Genomic DNA, 17,873 nt, shown 5'->3' on the forward strand with positions numbered 1-17,873 from the left:
CCCAAAACTCTAAAAAGTATATATCTTAACTCAATAACTGTTGAATCAAACAAAATCAAGATGGAAAAAGAAATAAAATTTCATTGAATGAGCAATAATGCAAAGAATCGTTCAAAATCAATACAATTATAAATCAAATTTCCAAATCCAAAAACAACTTAAATCAAAATCAAATTCCTAATAAAAATCAAATCGACTAATTAAAAGACCTTTGAATCAAATTAAAATGTTTCCTAAATCATCTAATCCAGAAAGAATTATAAATTGAATCCTAAGCCTGCAGATAAAAGGGGGGACCGAAAATTCACAGGGAAAAAGGATGAGCAAAGAGGGAAAAACGTGAAGCCATACACCGCGAAACTACCGACGAGTTCCACCGGATCAAGCCACTGTTACACTAAGAACACCGCCGACAGCCATAATTATTACCGGATTCGTTCCTCCATCACGACTGGCCGGTAATCTTTTCTGTATTTTGTTATGGTTGCTATCGTTGTTGTTTCGATTTATTGCTTGATGAAATATTTTGTGTGTTTTGGATCTGTATGTTAATTTTTTTGTTGTCACTAGATTGTTCATAAAAGAACACGATAGAGATGAGAGACGCAGGTGGGAGAGTGTATTTCTCCCTTTTTCGGTTTCCATCCTTTGAATAAGTCTGTTTGTTTATTATGTATTTATTTAATTAAATTATATGCCACATGTATGTGACAATACTTAGGTTTTTATTTTAAATAATAAAAAAATCAAAAATTAAAATGAAAGGAGAAGAATATGGCCACGTTCTCCCATTTTTCTAGCCACCCTTTTGTTTACCTTATAATTTTATCATAATTTAATTATTATAAATAAAAATTAAAAAAAGAAAACATTCAAAAGAACAACAATAAAATGACTAATCAATTTAAATCATCTTTTTATACTAACATAATTATTAATTCAAAATTCTTCTGATTAAATTTGAATGCATAATATCAAATATATATTTTTTCTTAATCAAGTTAATTCAACCTTCCAAGAATAATATGACGAGTGAATGACAATTTCACCGCGTCTTCGAATTGATCGACTTTCTATGTCGCATCGATCAAATATCCTATACACGTTAAAATCATACGAAATCGATTAATGCCTCGAGCGATAATCTAGCATATGTCGCTTATAATGCGTCTAATTTTATATTTAATTAATAGATATAACTATTGATTTAATATTACTACTTTTACTATTATATTTATCACTATAATACACAAATTCTCTAATTCAATTAAAATATCTAATCAATTTCCTAAATACCACAAAAAACAAAAAAATAGGGATTATATGTAATATTAAAATTTATTTGTTAACTGCGAATCTACGAACCGCGAACTACGTACACTTCAAAATACTCTACCAAATCAAATTCTAATAATTCATATAATCCCATAAAAAACACCAACAAATAGCTACGAACTACGTTGACTCTGATCCTCCATTAAGGAGGTACGTAGGCATTCGGACAACCGAAACGAGTCCCCTTTTCCTAAAATATAATTCGTCTGTAGGTTTAAGATTTTATTCTTTACCCTTCTATTTAATATAATTTTTAACCACAAACTATCTACCATAAACCTTACCCAAGAGACTCTATAAACCTTAAGGAAGGATTTAGGGTGCCTAACACCTTCCCTAAATCCTAATTTCTCGACTTACCTAGAAAACTCTTAATTAGGTTTTATCCCATATTTTCCCTTATCCTTAGAATAGAATAAATATAGGTGGCGACTCTGTAGTTTAAGTTTAAAAAGCTTAAAATTTAAAGCCGGTCGTAACAGCTGGCGACTCTGCTGGGGACCTTAGAGCAGAGAAGCACTTAAGGTTTGGGGCATGTCTCTTTGGTTTAGGTTTTGATTTTATGGTTTATATTTATTTGGCAATTTCTTTTATTCTTTATTTTATTTCTTTAATAATGTTAAATATTATTATTTGAAATATATTTGCCTTATTATTGCTGGGTTATATATACATATGAAATTGTTGTTAAACCTTAAGTGTGGGAATTGTCACTAAGTAAGAGGAGACTTGCATCGCCTACGAGCTTTAGTGACAATTCCACTCAGAGTGGGCTGAATTTCGGGAAATATCTTAGACGAGGCTAGACCTTGTCGAGGGTAGGATGCGTAATTTGGCTGATCTCTCTGGGAACCTACCCCTAAAATTCGAACCTCATGGACAAAAGAGTCCTTCTAAAAATCCAAAGAAACAAAAAGTTTCGGAGGATATGAAGGGCCCCATGAGACCCTTAGAATTAAACCACCTTTGGGAATGGTAGAAAATTCGTAGGACGAACTTATGAACCCACGTACTAAGGACAACTTTTATCATAAGAAGTTTCCCCGCGAGGGACATTATTTTTGAAAACCTAAGTCAACGTAAGGTTACCTCCTACGAGTATCATCCCCATAGACTCGTAAGGTATTATTTCGCTTAAGATGGATCCCTAGCCTGTAGGGATTCCCTTATAATCTGACATTGTCTATAAGACCTCTCAGATTTTGGTTTAAGTGGGCGTCCCTCCGTCCCCGAATGCGCAACATGTGGCCTCATGATGGCCCCGGGATAAGGAGACCCTTGACGGATCCCCGAGCGCTCGCATACCGTATATCCTTAGTTAGTATGCAATCAATATTCAAACCAAGTCATTAGTTCATTAGACTTTGAATCTACGCCCTCAGATATTTATTCTAAGGGCCATCAGATTTGAAGCAAACGGTCCATGTGATCCGTGGACATCAATACTCAATCCTAGCCATCCGTTCATTAAACTTTGAATCTACGCTCTTGGATATCCATTCCGAGGGCCATTATATTTGAAGCAAACGACTCATGAGATCTGGTGACCATCTTGAACGGTCACCACATGTTCTTTTCCATGCATTCCCTAGCCTGTAGGAATTTTCTTAGTTTATTACAATCCCTAGCCTGTAGGGATTCCTTTTTGTCTGTCTTAGTATTTTTTATAAGATCTTGTTCTTCCTTCAAAGGACATATTCGTTAATGCATGTCACATGGCCTCTAGATGTCCACGGGATCTGGTGACTATTAAACGGTCACCATGTGCTCTCTTCTATGCATTCCCTAACCTATAGGGATTTCCTTCGTTGTATCATTATCCCTAACCTATAGGGATGTCTTTCCTCATACTCACACATTGTCATACACTCGTGCATTTGCATTTGCATTTCCACCTTCGACCTTATCCAATCTTTGCTGTGCTAGCTGATTTCCCGAGACCCGTGAAGAACTCGAAAAGGTCTTAAGCTGTGGAGAGAGGAGAATTAACTATTGAAGATTCGAATGAGCTTGGTCCTACAAGGAGAAAAGGCTGCCCTTCACTATACAAGCTACATGCCTACGCCTACACATACGCCCCAAATTCAATTATCATTGGAGATTCCCCTACATCGAGATCAACTGCCTTCTCAGCAAAATTGACATGCCCAAGGAAAGTCAAAGATCACCCTTTACTTCCACAAGTCAAAGAACTAAGAAGTAAAACAAAGTCATTGGATCAACAAAGGAGAATGTCCCTAGGGTCAATAGGTTTCATCATTTCAAATTGTAATTTCTACGATCGCTAAGTAGTATTTGTTACAAACGTTGTACCTTTCGATTCATAATTCTAATAAAATAATCATGCATGTTTTTGAATAAAGTCCATTCGTTTCACTCTTTCGTATTTTTGAATATCAATTTTTTTCCATTTCAATTATCAACTTTCCATTTCCACTTTTAACAAACTTCGAGGGAGAATGACGAATTAAAATAACTGAATTTTGCTAAATGTATGCTTTCAATGTAAGACCGAGCTGACGATGTAAGGCATTGTTTCAAAATCCTAAACAGTGGAGAAATAAGGAGATTATCCGCAGTCAACCCCCTCGAGCCAGGAGTTGGAGTTTGTTTCTATTTTTTTAAATAAACCTTAATCTTAACCAAGGGAAGGGTAGTCTTTCGGTTAATTCATACTATGCATTCTATTCTCAAGAGAATCAAGTCAATTTAAGCAAGAGGTTCAAGCACATCATCTTCATCACATTTGTCATTCAAAATCAAGGAAACTACGAAGATGAAGCTCAAAAAATCAAACATGGCAGTCAGAACGCTCAAAATGAAAAAAGCAAAAGAGCGATTTCAAAAAAAAAAAGGGCCCGCTAAGTCAAATGAAAAATTCCATAAATAAAATAAACTTGACTTAGGCAAAAGTTAGGGTAACATCCCGATGGACTGAAATTCAAAAGAATTGGTTCATGCAAAAATAAGGGATTAAAAACAAGGAAATTGGAGAATAATCTCGTGACTGCCATCTCAAGAATCATCTATACTTCCCATCTACGCTTGAACCTTATCTACACTCCTCGTCTATGTGACTACGAAAATTATCTTGCAAACTAAATACATCTAGTGGATTAATCGAATTTAGGATTGGAGAATATCAAGGAGAATGGGGTGGGCTAAATAAATTTTGAGCCTTATATCCTTTGTTTTTTAAACCACGAACCAACCACGATACAACATTCAAAAGTCCTAATTGAAGCAAGGTTAACTTTGAAAGCATACTCGGCAAAATTTGTGTTATACTGACCCCCATGTTCGTTAATTTATTGCTAAAAATTTCGCTTCTTCGAATATCCATCTCTAATCATCCATTTCTATTTCATAACGAACTTCAATTTCAAAACTGGCACGTGCATAACTAAGAATTACTTTTCTAAGGGTACAACTTACTTTCAAATAAATACATAGCACTCAAGGAGATCTCAAAATTGGTTTAACCAATGGCGATCATTTCTGATAAAGACTCTTGAATGGGGAAACCATGTTCAGGGGGTTTTCCTAAACAGGGGCAAAATCTCAAGGATTACAGGAGCATACAACAAAGATCCTATTTACTAGGGGCATTCATCTTAAGGTCCAATCGACCTGGGTCACATCTCGAAGCAATCTCAATCAGGGGCATGTCAAACATGGGAGAAATTGAAAAGGATAGAACACCATGGATAACCCTCCATATCCTGGAGATCAATGGCATACCCTTCAATCTAATGACAAGTTTGTTTCTCGGGGCACTTTCTGCATGACTCGGAGATTAGAGGCATCTTTTTCCATTAAACATTGGGGCATTGGATATCAAATCCATAAGTTAAACAATTCAAAGGTTAAAGGTGTGAAGAACCTCAAAAGGTTAAAGACGTGGAAAACTTCGAAAATTCAAAGGCGTGGAGTAATTCAAAGGGTCAAACCAGAGCAAGGCGCACAACAAAAGGAAAAGGCGTTCTCACACTTTACAACATTGAACCAATCTTTCTCCTAACTACGATCTTCAAAGTTCAAAAAACAGGTATTGGGAAATCGCGCTAGCATCCAACAACCTTACAACATTAGCGAACTATATACGCTTTGGTTATCAACAACCTATCATCGGAGCATCATGCAAATACATATAAGTCACGCATTACATACATTGATCGATACATTACACCACACCTCTTTAGGTAGTCTTCTTTAAGACAAATCTTACGATCCTTTCTAGGAACCTTTTCAGGTGGTCTTCTTTAAGACGAATTGTCATCCTTTTTAGGAACCTCTTCAGGTAGTCTTCTTTAAGACATCATTTTTCTGAGAACCTTTCTAGGTAGTGTTTTCTAAGACATTCATCGTCCTTTCCAAGAACCTTTTTATGTAGTCTTTTTTAAGACATCTTTCATCCTTTCCATGAACCTCTTCAGGTAGTCTTCTTTAAGACATTCCTTATCCTTTTCTAAAGAACCTTTTTAGGTAGTCTTTAAGACAAATTTTATCCTTTATAAGAACCTTTTCAGGTAGTCTTCTTTAAGACAAATGTTCACATCCATTCCGGAAACCTTTTCAGGTAGTCTTATAGAAGACATTATTTCATTCCACTCGTTACATCAATCAACATATGCATGAGCATAAGCATTATCCCATACCTCAAAACATCCAAGTCATTACTCTGGTGCTAAACCACATTGTCCATCTGCTTCTCGGTAACCTTACCGATGACAGTAACCTTGCTGTTGGTTTATTTCCAATCACCTGATTGACGTATCCCGGTAACCTTACCGATGACAATAACCTTATTGTTTGTTTATTTCCAATCACCTGATTGACGTATCCCGGTAACCTTACCGATGACAGTAACCTTGCTGTTTGTTTATTTCCGATCACCTGATTGACATATCCCGGTAACCTTACCGATGACGGTAACCTTACTGTTTGTTTATCCCCAATCACCTGATTGATGTATTCCTGTAACCTTACCGATGATAGCAACCTTGTTGTTCATTTCACTCATAAAACATATACATACGCATTAGCATATACATATCATCTAGCGCATTCACATTCTACAAAAAGCCTAGTTTCCAACCCTCGTGTTGTGATTGGTTTGTTTTCCGACCCTCGAGTCGTGAGTTTTCAACCCTCGTGTTGTGATTGGTTTGTTTTCCGACCCTCGAGTCGTGAGCTTCTAAACATATCGTTTCCTTTTCGACCCTCGAGTCATGAATATTTGACATGTTATTTTTTCCGACCCTCGAGTCGTGAGTCTCCAAGCAAGTGAATCTTTTTCATGCAGGCAAACTTGCTAGAACTATAGCAGGTAAGTCCCTATCTCACAGGTAAGTTTGCTAGAACTATAGCAAATAATTCCTATTGGTGCAGGTGAACTTGTCCGAACCAAGGCAAGGGATCCTATTGGTGTAGGTAAATTTGTCCGAACCAGGACAAGTAATCCTATTGGTGCAGGTGAACTTGCTAGAACTATAGCAAGTGATCTTTTTTGGGTTACACAAACTACGAGAACTTACTAGAACTATAGTAAGTGGGGTTTCACAAATTACAAAGGGTTTTACAAAGGATTTTTACAAAGGGTTCTTCAATCAGGTTTATCACGTTAGTCCCTCGGCAGTGATCTTCTTCGAAAATACAAAGGGTTTTACAAAGGGTTTTACAACAAGGTTTTTCAAAGGGTTCCTCAATTGAGTTTGTCACGTTAGTCCCTCGGCAGTGATCTTCTCCAAAACTTCATCAATAACAAGAAAGGGTTGTATTTTTCTTTTCCAAAGTTACTGACATACTTCAACTAACATAACTAACAGTCATGCATAATTCAATTGCATACCTCATTCATACATAATGCATATTCATACATAGCCCTCATTTATTTTGAGAAGCTCGCTGCATCATACATCACATGCATCATGACATTGCATAAAATTAAGGTTGCCTTTTCAGGCCATGCTACAACCAAAACATGTGGTTCCTTCCACACAAAAAAAAGAGCATCTGCTTCACATTCCAAAAGAAGGGGTATTTACCTTGGATGGCAACTTTAAGCCCATCTCCCACGAAATTTCTTCCCAAGCGCATGCAAATTTTAGGGCATTTCAATGTTCAATCATCTTCTACCTTTAGATCACGATAGGCAGACGTGCCTATATGACTCTTCAGGTTTAAGAAGATTGAACAGGGGCAACTGTCATACCCCAAAATTTACTCTATTATTTTAACATCCAATTATTCTAGTTGGAATATGTCACCTTTTTTTTATATACTATTATTTTGTTACAATTCTTTATTTTTGCATGGGGATCATTTTGAAAAATGGGGTGCGTAATAAACTAGTGGGCTGAACACTTAAATTGTTAAGCCCATCCTTAAAACCATTTAATTCTAAAGGTAAGGTGTGTATTTTCTTTTAATTATTATGTTAGACCCAATTAAACTCTAGGCCCATTAGAACCAAAAAGAATAATAATTCTAAATGTTAAGTATTTAAGTATTGGTTTCTTGTTTTTTTTTTAAATATAACTTCGATTATGGAAATTGATATGTACTATTATTTTTATTATTTTATTAGGCCAGCATCAGATTTTATAAATATTGATAATTATTTACATTAGTTATTGAGTTACTATTAAATAGTTAATGATATTATTAGTATGGTCTATACTAACTATTATTGATTAAGTTAATGATTAACAACTCTTATTTAGTTAAAATTACTTAACGTATCATAAAACATTTTTTTACTAATTCACCTTTTATTAAGTGACTAATTAATTTGATTAAATAAATATTTTGTTAATTAAATAATTAGTTGTGTTGACCAAGTCAAAAGAACTAGGTTTTGAAATCCTTTCTTCTTCTTCAATCTCTACAATCTTATCACCACCGCCATTTTCAATCTTAACAAGCCTTAAATTTCTCTAACCAAATTCAAACCCAAAACTCTAAAAAGTATATATCTTAACTCAATAACTGTTGAATCAAACAAAATCAAGATGGAAAAAGAAATAAAATTTCATTGAATGAGCAATAATGCAAAGAATCGTTCAAAATCAATACAATTATAAATCAAATTTCCAAATCCAAAAACAACTTAAATCAAAATCAAATTCCTAATAAAAATCAAATCGACTAATTAAAAGACCTTTGAATCAAATTAAAATGTTTCCTAAATCATCTAATCCAGAAAGAATTATAAATTGAATCCTAAGCCTGCAGATAAAAGGGGGGACCGAAAATTCACAGGGAAAAAGGATGAGCAAAGAGGGAAAAACGTGAAGCCATACACCGCGAAACTACCGACGAGTTCCACCGGATCAAGCCACTGTTACACTAAGAACACCGCCGACAGCCATAATTATTACCGGATTCGTTCCTCCATCACGACTGGCCGGTAATCTTTTCTGTATTTTGTTATGGTTGCTATCGTTGTTGTTTCGATTTATTGCTTGATGAAATATTTTGTGTGTTTTGGATCTGTATGTTAATTTTTTTGTTGTCACTAGATTGTTCATAAAAGAACACGATAGAGATGAGAGACGCAGGTGGGAGAGTGTATTTCTCCCTTTTTCGGTTTCCATCCTTTGAATAAGTCTGTTTGTTTATTATGTATTTATTTAATTAAATTATATGCCACATGTATGTGACAATACTTAGGTTTTTATTTTAAATAATAAAAAAATCAAAAATTAAAATGAAAGGAGAAGAATATGGCCACGTTCTCCCATTTTTCTAGCCACCCTTTTGTTTACCTTATAATTTTATCATAATTTAATTATTATAAATAAAAATTAAAAAAAGAAAACATTCAAAAGAACAACAATAAAATGACTAATCAATTTAAATCATCTTTTTATACTAACATAATTATTAATTCAAAATTCTTCTGATTAAATTTGAATGCATAATATCAAATATATATTTTTTCTTAATCAAGTTAATTCAACCTTCCAAGAATAATATGACGAGTGAATGACAATTTCACCGCGTCTTCGAATTGATCGACTTTCTATGTCGCATCGATCAAATATCCTATACACGTTAAAATCATACGAAATCGATTAATGCCTCGAGCGATAATCTAGCATATGTCGCTTATAATGCGTCTAATTTTATATTTAATTAATAGATATAACTATTGATTTAATATTACTACTTTTACTATTATATTTATCACTATAATACACAAATTCTCTAATTCAATTAAAATATCTAATCAATTTCCTAAATACCACAAAAAACAAAAAAATAGGGATTATATGTAATATTAAAATTTATTTGTTAACTGCGAATCTACGAACCGCGAACTACGTACACTTCAAAATACTCTACCAAATCAAATTCTAATAATTCATATAATCCCATAAAAAACACCAACAAATAGCTACGAACTACGTTGACTCTGATCCTCCATTAAGGAGGTACGTAGGCATTCGGACAACCGAAACGAGTCCCCTTTTCCTAAAATATAATTCGTCTGTAGGTTTAAGATTTTATTCTTTACCCTTCTATTTAATATAATTTTTAACCACAAACTATCTACCATAAACCTTACCCAAGAGACTCTATAAACCTTAAGGAAGGATTTAGGGTGCCTAACACCTTCCCTAAATCCTAATTTCTCGACTTACCTAGAAAACTCTTAATTAGGTTTTATCCCATATTTTCCCTTATCCTTAGAATAGAATAAATATAGGTGGCGACTCTGTAGTTTAAGTTTAAAAAGCTTAAAATTTAAAGCCGGTCGTAACAAAGGGCAAAGAAAGAAAAGAACATGGAGAAAGAGGTAGAGAAGAAGTCAATAGCTCTAAAAGCTTCAAGCTCCAAGACCTCAAGACAAGAGCTAGAGGATAGTGATACAAGTGATGACGAAGACTCCGATGATGAGGAAATGGGACTGTTTGTGCGAAGATACAACAAATATCTAAAGAAAAATGGAGCAAAACATTCTGACAAAGGCTTGATCAACTATAGAAAGCAATCAAACAAGTTCAAACAAGATGACGACAACAAAGGAAAAATCAAAGGCCCTTGCTTTAATTGTGGGAAAGCCGGTCACTACAAACCGGATTATCCATACCTTAAGAAGGAAAAAGAGAAGAACCAAAGCAAAGGTCATAACAAATCTAAGAGAGCCTACATAGCATGGGAAAGTGATTCATCTAGTGAAAACTCATCAAGCGATGAAGAAGAATCAGCAAACTTATGCCTTATGGCTCATCAACACAAGAAAAAGAAAGCTGTAAGTCATCTTAAACCTGAACTCATAGATAAGGTATCTCATTCTCAACTAAAACTTGCTTTTGAAGAATTACATAGAGATGCAATTGAAGCTTTCAAACTTTTGGCCTCAAATAAGAAAGTCTTTTCATATCTTGAATCAAAAGTTGAGAAAACCGAAAAGGATATGGAAGCTTTAAAACAATCTATGCTAGACATTCAAAAGGATAAAGTTGAAATAGATCCTACATCATGGTTTGGTTGTGAGACATGTCACATTTGGCAAAAAGAAGTAAGAGATCTAAAAGCCAAGTTAGACAAGGCTCTACAACCAAAAGTGACTTTTGCGGTTGATCCAAATAAGTTCAAAAGATCGTATACTCCTCTATATAGTAAATACACTTTTGTACCAAAAGTATCAACTAGCAAAACAACATATTCTCATCATATTACCTGTCATTATTGTTGCAAAAAGGGACATACCATTGAAAAATGCAAATTTAGGAGAATTTTAGTTCCTAAAGGAGTATTTCAATGGTTGCCTAAGTGAAACAAAATGTGTACTCACTACCAAGGACCCAATGAAAATTGGGGACCTCCCTCTCTAAATTAATCCTGCAGGAAAAGTGTCTTGACATTGCCGAAAGGTTGTGGTTCCTTGATAGCGGATGTTCAAGACACATGACGGGAGACCTATCTCTTTTCGTTGAGTTTCAAGCAAAGAAAAAGGGGTATGTCACCTATGGAGATAACGATCGGGGAGCCATACTTGGTAAAGGAAGTGTAGGTCTTCGTTTAATGGTGCAGGTCCATCCACTGAAGACATTGTCAAAGATAAGGAAGACGAGAATGAAAGTATTGTAAAGAAAGATGCTGAGAGAGAGAAAGATGAGTCTCATGATGAAAATGAAAAAGAAAGCATCTCAAACAATGAAGAACTTCCTAAGGCCTGGACAAATGTGAAAGACCATCCAATTGACAATATAATAGGAGACATCTCAAGGGGCGTTACAACACGCTCAAAGATAAGTAACTTCTGTCATCATTTTGCTTTTGTTTCACAAGTTGAGCCGAAAAACGCTAAGGATGCATTACTTGATGAGCATTGGCTAATGGCCATGCAAGAAGAATTAAACCAATTTAAACGGAATGATGTTTGGGACTTAGTCCCTCATCCGGGAGATCATCAAGTAATAGGCACTAGATGGGTTTTTCGTAACAAACTTGATGAAAACGGCGTTATTACTAGAAACAAAGCGAGATTAGTTTCCCAAGGTTATAATCAAGAGGAAGGTATTGATTATGAAGAGACATACGCTCCTGTAGCACGTCTCGAAGCTATTCGTCTCTTACTTGCTTATGCGTGTTCTAAAGACTTCAAACTATTCCAAATGGATGTTAAAAGTGCTTTTCTAAATGGCTATATAAATGAAGAAGTCTATGTTGCTCAGCCACCCGGCTTTGAGAATTACATGTACCCAACTCATGTTTATAAGCTGAAACGTGCTCTATACGGTCTTAAACAAGCCCCTCGGGCTTGGTACGAACGTTTGAGCAAATTTCTTCTTAGTCAAGGGTACTCTAGGGGTAAAGTTGACACTACTCTCTTTATTAAAAGAAAAGATAAAGATGTTCTCTTAGTCCAAGTTTATGTAGATGATATTATATTTGGGTTGACTAATGCAAAACTTGTCAAAGATTTTTCTAAGCTTATGCAGAGTGAATTTGAGATGAGTCTCATGGGTGAGCTAAATTTCTTCCTTGGCCTACAAATCAAGCAACTCAGTCATGGAACGTTTGTAAATCAAACTAAATACTGTACGGAGCTGCTCAAAAGATTTGGAATGAATGAAGCGAAGGAAATTGACACACCTATGGCAACAAATACTAATCTAGACAAAGATGAGAAAGGTAAAGAGGTTGACGTAAAATTGTACCGAGGTATGATAGGTTCACTATTGTATCTTACTGCCTCAAGACCAGACATTATTGTGGTGGTCGTTTTCTTTACCTCCCCGTTTCACTTGGGAGGACGGCACGCTAAACCCTTCACGCGAAATTTGGAAGGAGAATGCGCCCGTGGTGGGATGAATTTTATTTCAGTTCTTCCTACGATATCACACGAACTTTCTTATTTGTCCTACGAGTAGGAAAGGGGAAAAAAGATCTCAACTAAACCCTAGGAGTTTGCTAAGTGTGGGGATTTCACCTAGACTAGAAATTCTGGAGTCCGGGAGGTCGGTTATACATAGGGAAGTGTTTAAACACCCTACATATCTGTAGTACTCTACAGGAACCTTCTCTGTGTCATTGTGTTTGTGTTTATTGCTAATGATTGGGAAAGTTTCTCCTTTGTATTAGGAGAAGGAATTGAATTGATTAAAGAAGACAGACAGACAAACAGACTGACTATTTTTGGTATTTTATTAGCTCGCTGAGATTCCTTGTGAACCTCATGCCTACATATCCCTAGTGGAAGTCAGAGCTTAATGTAGTTCGGGGAACTAAATAGGGAAATTAATTATTTTTGGTGCCTTGCTTGAAGCTCAAGGTTGAAGCTTGGAATTAAATCTCTGTTTACAGTAAAGAGACATGAAATTATCTCTACAGAGAGGTATTAGTACTATTCTACCACAAACATCTAAAGGAGTGACAGAATAACTGAATTCATTTCATTCAAGAGGGGGACCTTACTTGTGTATGTGCAAGTATACCAGTCAAATGCTTCTTAAATGAAAGAAAGATGCTCATCCAAATTAGGGAAAGTTACCACATGTCTGGGTTTTACTGCCAGCTCATGCCTTTCAAAATCCTAAATGGGAGACTTGATTGAAATTGAAATGAAATGTTTGTTTGTTTGAATGTGGTAGAGTAGTAAAAATATCTCTTTATAGAGATAAGCTATGTCTATCTACTGTATAAAAGATTTGACTTTAGCTGGCTTGTATGAGGCCCAAGCTTGAGGCTTTTTTTTTATTGATTAATTAATATTATTGACTCTGGGAGATGACTCCACTGGGGATTAATTACAGGGTATTTTAGTGTTCTGTACAAAGCCCAGAATTGAGGCTGACTCTACTTAGGGAGACTTTATTTATATGCCTTGTACAAAGCCCAAGGTTGTGGCTGACTCTAGCTAGGAAAAAAAAACTATTTTCTGCCTTGTACAAAGCCCAAGGTTGTGGCGGACTCTTAAATGAATTAAGTATTGATGACTATATGGGGAAAGATCCTAAGTGTTAGGAATCTTTGACACATGAAAGATATGGTTTATCTGCCTTGTACCAAGCCCAAGGTTGTGGCTACTAAGTGATGAAGGACTCACTGGGGAGACTCTATTATCTGCCTTGTACAATGCCCAAGGTTGAGGCTGACTCTTAACAGGGGAGTTTTATTGTTTGGGTGCCTTGTATGAAGCCCAAGGTTGAGGCTAACTGTTTTTGTTGGTTTTGACTCTACTGAGGAGGTTTTATTTATTGAAAGACTGTTTTTCTTTGGAAGCTAACCCTTTCCAGGGATTTTGACTCAGCTGGTGAATTTGTCTGTTAAAAGACTGACTTTTATCATGTTTTTGGAGGCTGACCCTTTCCAGGGGTTTTGACTCTTTTGGGGAAATTATCTCCTAAGAGAAATGAATCTTTATTTTTTGACATTTTTATTAATTGATTTTGGAGGCTAACCCTTTCCAGGGGTTTTGACATTTTTAGACAGATGTTGGAGGCTAACCCTTTCCAGGGGTTTTTGTTAAAATGATAATTGATTTGGGTAGCACTCCATTAATTATTAAAGGATGAAAGGATTGGCAGAAAGATTATCTAGTGAGACTTCTTGTTTAAAGCCCAAGATGAAGGCTGACTCAATGCTGAGGATGATCAAACATGGATCCTAGACTCTGCTAAGGAAGATTGATGAAGATAAGGGTGACAGAGACTGTCCATGTCTCTCATTCCAAAAAGTGTACTCAATGCGAAATTGAGACAAACTTAGCTTGTTTAAAGTCTGGTTTAAATTGGAAGAAACTCACCAGGGTAGGCTAAAAGGTGACTAAAGACCTGTTCCTATGTTTATAAGAAACCTGATGGGTCCTTGTATACAAGCTCAAGAGGAAGCTGGAAATGCTTTTAAGAAGCCTGTGGGTCCTTGTACAAAGCCCAAGAGGAGGCTAATCGAGGGTCCTTGTTATAGCACAAGAGAAAGCTTATGTAGTTTTGAACTTATTTTGGCTCTAAGCAAATGGGTAAGAGGTTTCACCGGGAATAATTCCTCTTTGGGTGGATGTGTCCTATTATTTGGATTCTAAGGTTTTTGCCAAGATGTTTCACCGGGAATAATTCATCTTGGGGGTTTGAACTACAGATCTCTAATTAGGAAAGAGCCTTCACCGGGAAGACATTCTCAATCCTAGGTCATATTCCTATAATATATATATAGTTTAACTGTCCTAAGGTTTATACCCAAACGTAGTTCTAAACTAATATATGCACAGTTTATATTTGACAGTAATTTAAACAAAGACTGTAAATTGAAAGCTTGTAAAGCCTAACCTGGATGGAGTGGAGGCCATTGAAGAAGTATGTACAGAGCCTCAACAGTATTTTTATTGTTTTTTGTTGATAACAGTTGAATGTATATGATAAACAGTTAATGGTTTTTGAAAACAGAAGAAGTGAAGATGGACAAAGGTCACATAGGTATCTGAAGAGTTTCACCGGGAATAATGCCCTTCAAATACCAGAAGAATGTTTTGAAAACAGAAAGAAGATTTTGAAAATACAGTTTTGAAAACAAGCTAAGAAGAGAAGGTTTTTGGGACTTACACTCTATTAGAGGCCCAGTACTTTACAGTACTGGTGATAAAAGCAGTTGAAAATGATTTGAAATGATATAAGGTTTTGTTGTTTTAAAACCTTAATCATTCGTTTAATCGGAGATTGATAACAGCTTTGAAAATTGACAAAAGTCAACTTAATTAAAGTAAAAATAAAGATTTTTACTTAATTAAGACCTAAATAATTAGGGTTTTATCATAAACTTATTTACAAAGTGATTAGGTTAAAATAAAGTGATAATATATATTTAAAGTATTTAAGAAAACACTTAAAACATACTATTTTAAACCTAATAAAAATACATGAAATAAATAATATTTTTATGATTTTTTTGATTATTCACAAAATAGATATGTTAAATAAGAAGTGTGTGAAAAATGAAGTGAAAATGATTTATTTTGATAGGTTAAATAAATATGTGAAGTTGTGAAGAGAAATGAAAGAAATTAGTGTTAAAAAAATAAGTTTTGGCCCTTGGAGGGTTTGAACCCACGCCCTTGAGATTACCAGCCCAAAACAACACCACTGAGCCAACGCGCGCTCAGTGTTAGTGACTTGCCTTCATTTGGTTATGTTTCACAACAAGTTGTAAATCTTTGAAAAATAAAAGAACCAAAAAGTCTGGGGCGAGGGGGATTCGAACCCCAGACCTTTGGCATGAGGAGACTAAGAGCGCATGTGTGGCCACTAGGGCAAGTTATTCAGTCGTTAATAAAACGCACACCATTCAAAATAAAATAAACTCTCCCCTGAGAATTCAAATTTGCGCGCCACCACCATCTTCATCTTCTACCTCAAGCTCTCCATTTTTGAATTTCTGAACTTACTCGTTTCTCAACCATTTGCAATGATGTAAACATGAAACTTGCTCTAAATTCACTCACGATTCTAAATATGTAACTAACATGAACTATTATTAACTACATCTAATTAATTTACCAGAAATCGTGAAGAACCCTAAAACTTCAAAATTAAATTAAATGACTATACTGAAAGATAAATGGATGATGATAGAGGGTTTTCAATCCTCTGATGATGCTGAACAAGATAGAATCGAGCTATTTCACAAAGAGTGCTTAAATTAAAGAGGGGGAGTTCAGAAACTTACCTCTGAAACTGAAGGTCGTGAGGATGATTGAGGGCACCTGGGCTTGTATGAACGATCCCAAAAGCTTCCTTGTGACTCAGTGATGCTAACTGAATGCTTGTAATGACCTCAAACCTCCTGAATTGTTCTATGGACCTCCCTCGATTTCAGCTTCAAGTGAACATGGAGGGTGTTGATTCTCGAGTTACAGACGAGCTGCAGCCACCTGGTTAGCTTCACTATGACCTGAGGAGTGTGTCTGGATGATTGGCTTGCCTTGAAACCTTCTGAATCACTCCATGGACCTCCAACTGCAGATGCTCCAAAGTGAGAGCAACAATGGTGTTCCTCCACCTACAGAAGTGATCCAGGTGCTTGGATCACCTCAAATGACCTCCCTTGAGATGTTAGAATGCTCACTTCCCAAAGATAAGCTCTGGTTTGAAGAAATCGATTCTTCTTGCCAAAGAACTTTGAAAAACAATGAACAAGAGAAGAGAAAGAGAAAGCAAGTAATATGGTTGCTTTGGTGTGTTTTTTGAATGAGAATGAGGCCTCTATTTATAGGCAATTGACTCAGAGCAATGGATCATAGTAAGCTTGCTTAGTGTAGTGAGTTTGGTTTCTTAGCCATGAAGGAATTCAAAGAATCTTCCAAGTGCAATGATGAGCTCTTTGATACCACTCCCTAGCCATCGGTTTTGCTTGATCTTAGGGGACCAAATGTCTGCAGAAATGAGCTCCAATTGGTTGGGAGAAGATTCCTTTGATGAATCACCAATTTGCCATAAATTCAAAAATGCAATCATTACATAATCACATGCCTTTGTTTTTGGGAATCTTCTCTAATCCTTATGCAATGATGGAAATTGATGTATGGTATGGTTTCAGATGCATTAGAGGTCGTGTAGCATCACTTAGTGAAGCAAAATGCACAAAATTGCAAAGTTCCAAATTGTACATGACCTATAATTTTACTTCATGAGGCCAACTTTGAACAAGCATAACTCTTAGCTCAAATTGAATTTTGAGAAGGTTGAACACAATTTGGAAAGCCCTAAACATCTACTTTAAATCATTAGTTTATGTCTTCTTCAGAATCCTTTGGGAAATTTGTGAAAAATGAGGCCAAAGTTGGAAGAAAACTAGGTTAAAACACTTAGAAAAATTTCTAAGTGTTTATGACCTAAACTTCAAAATTTCCAAAACTTCATAAATGGTTGATCTTTTGAAAAAAGTTCCCTTGTAAGATGTTGTTTTATTTGGCAAGATCTACAACTTTCATGTTGGAAGTTTTTTGAGTTGTGTAGGTGAAATTTTGAGATCTCACCATGCCTTCAAAAACCCTAATTCCCGACTTTTCGCTCCTTGATGAATTTCTTTGA

Source organism: Vicia villosa, linkage group LG4 (genome assembly GCF_029867415.1).
Source record: "Vicia villosa cultivar HV-30 ecotype Madison, WI linkage group LG4, Vvil1.0, whole genome shotgun sequence".
Lineage (NCBI taxonomy): Eukaryota > Viridiplantae > Streptophyta > Magnoliopsida > Fabales > Fabaceae > Vicia > Vicia villosa.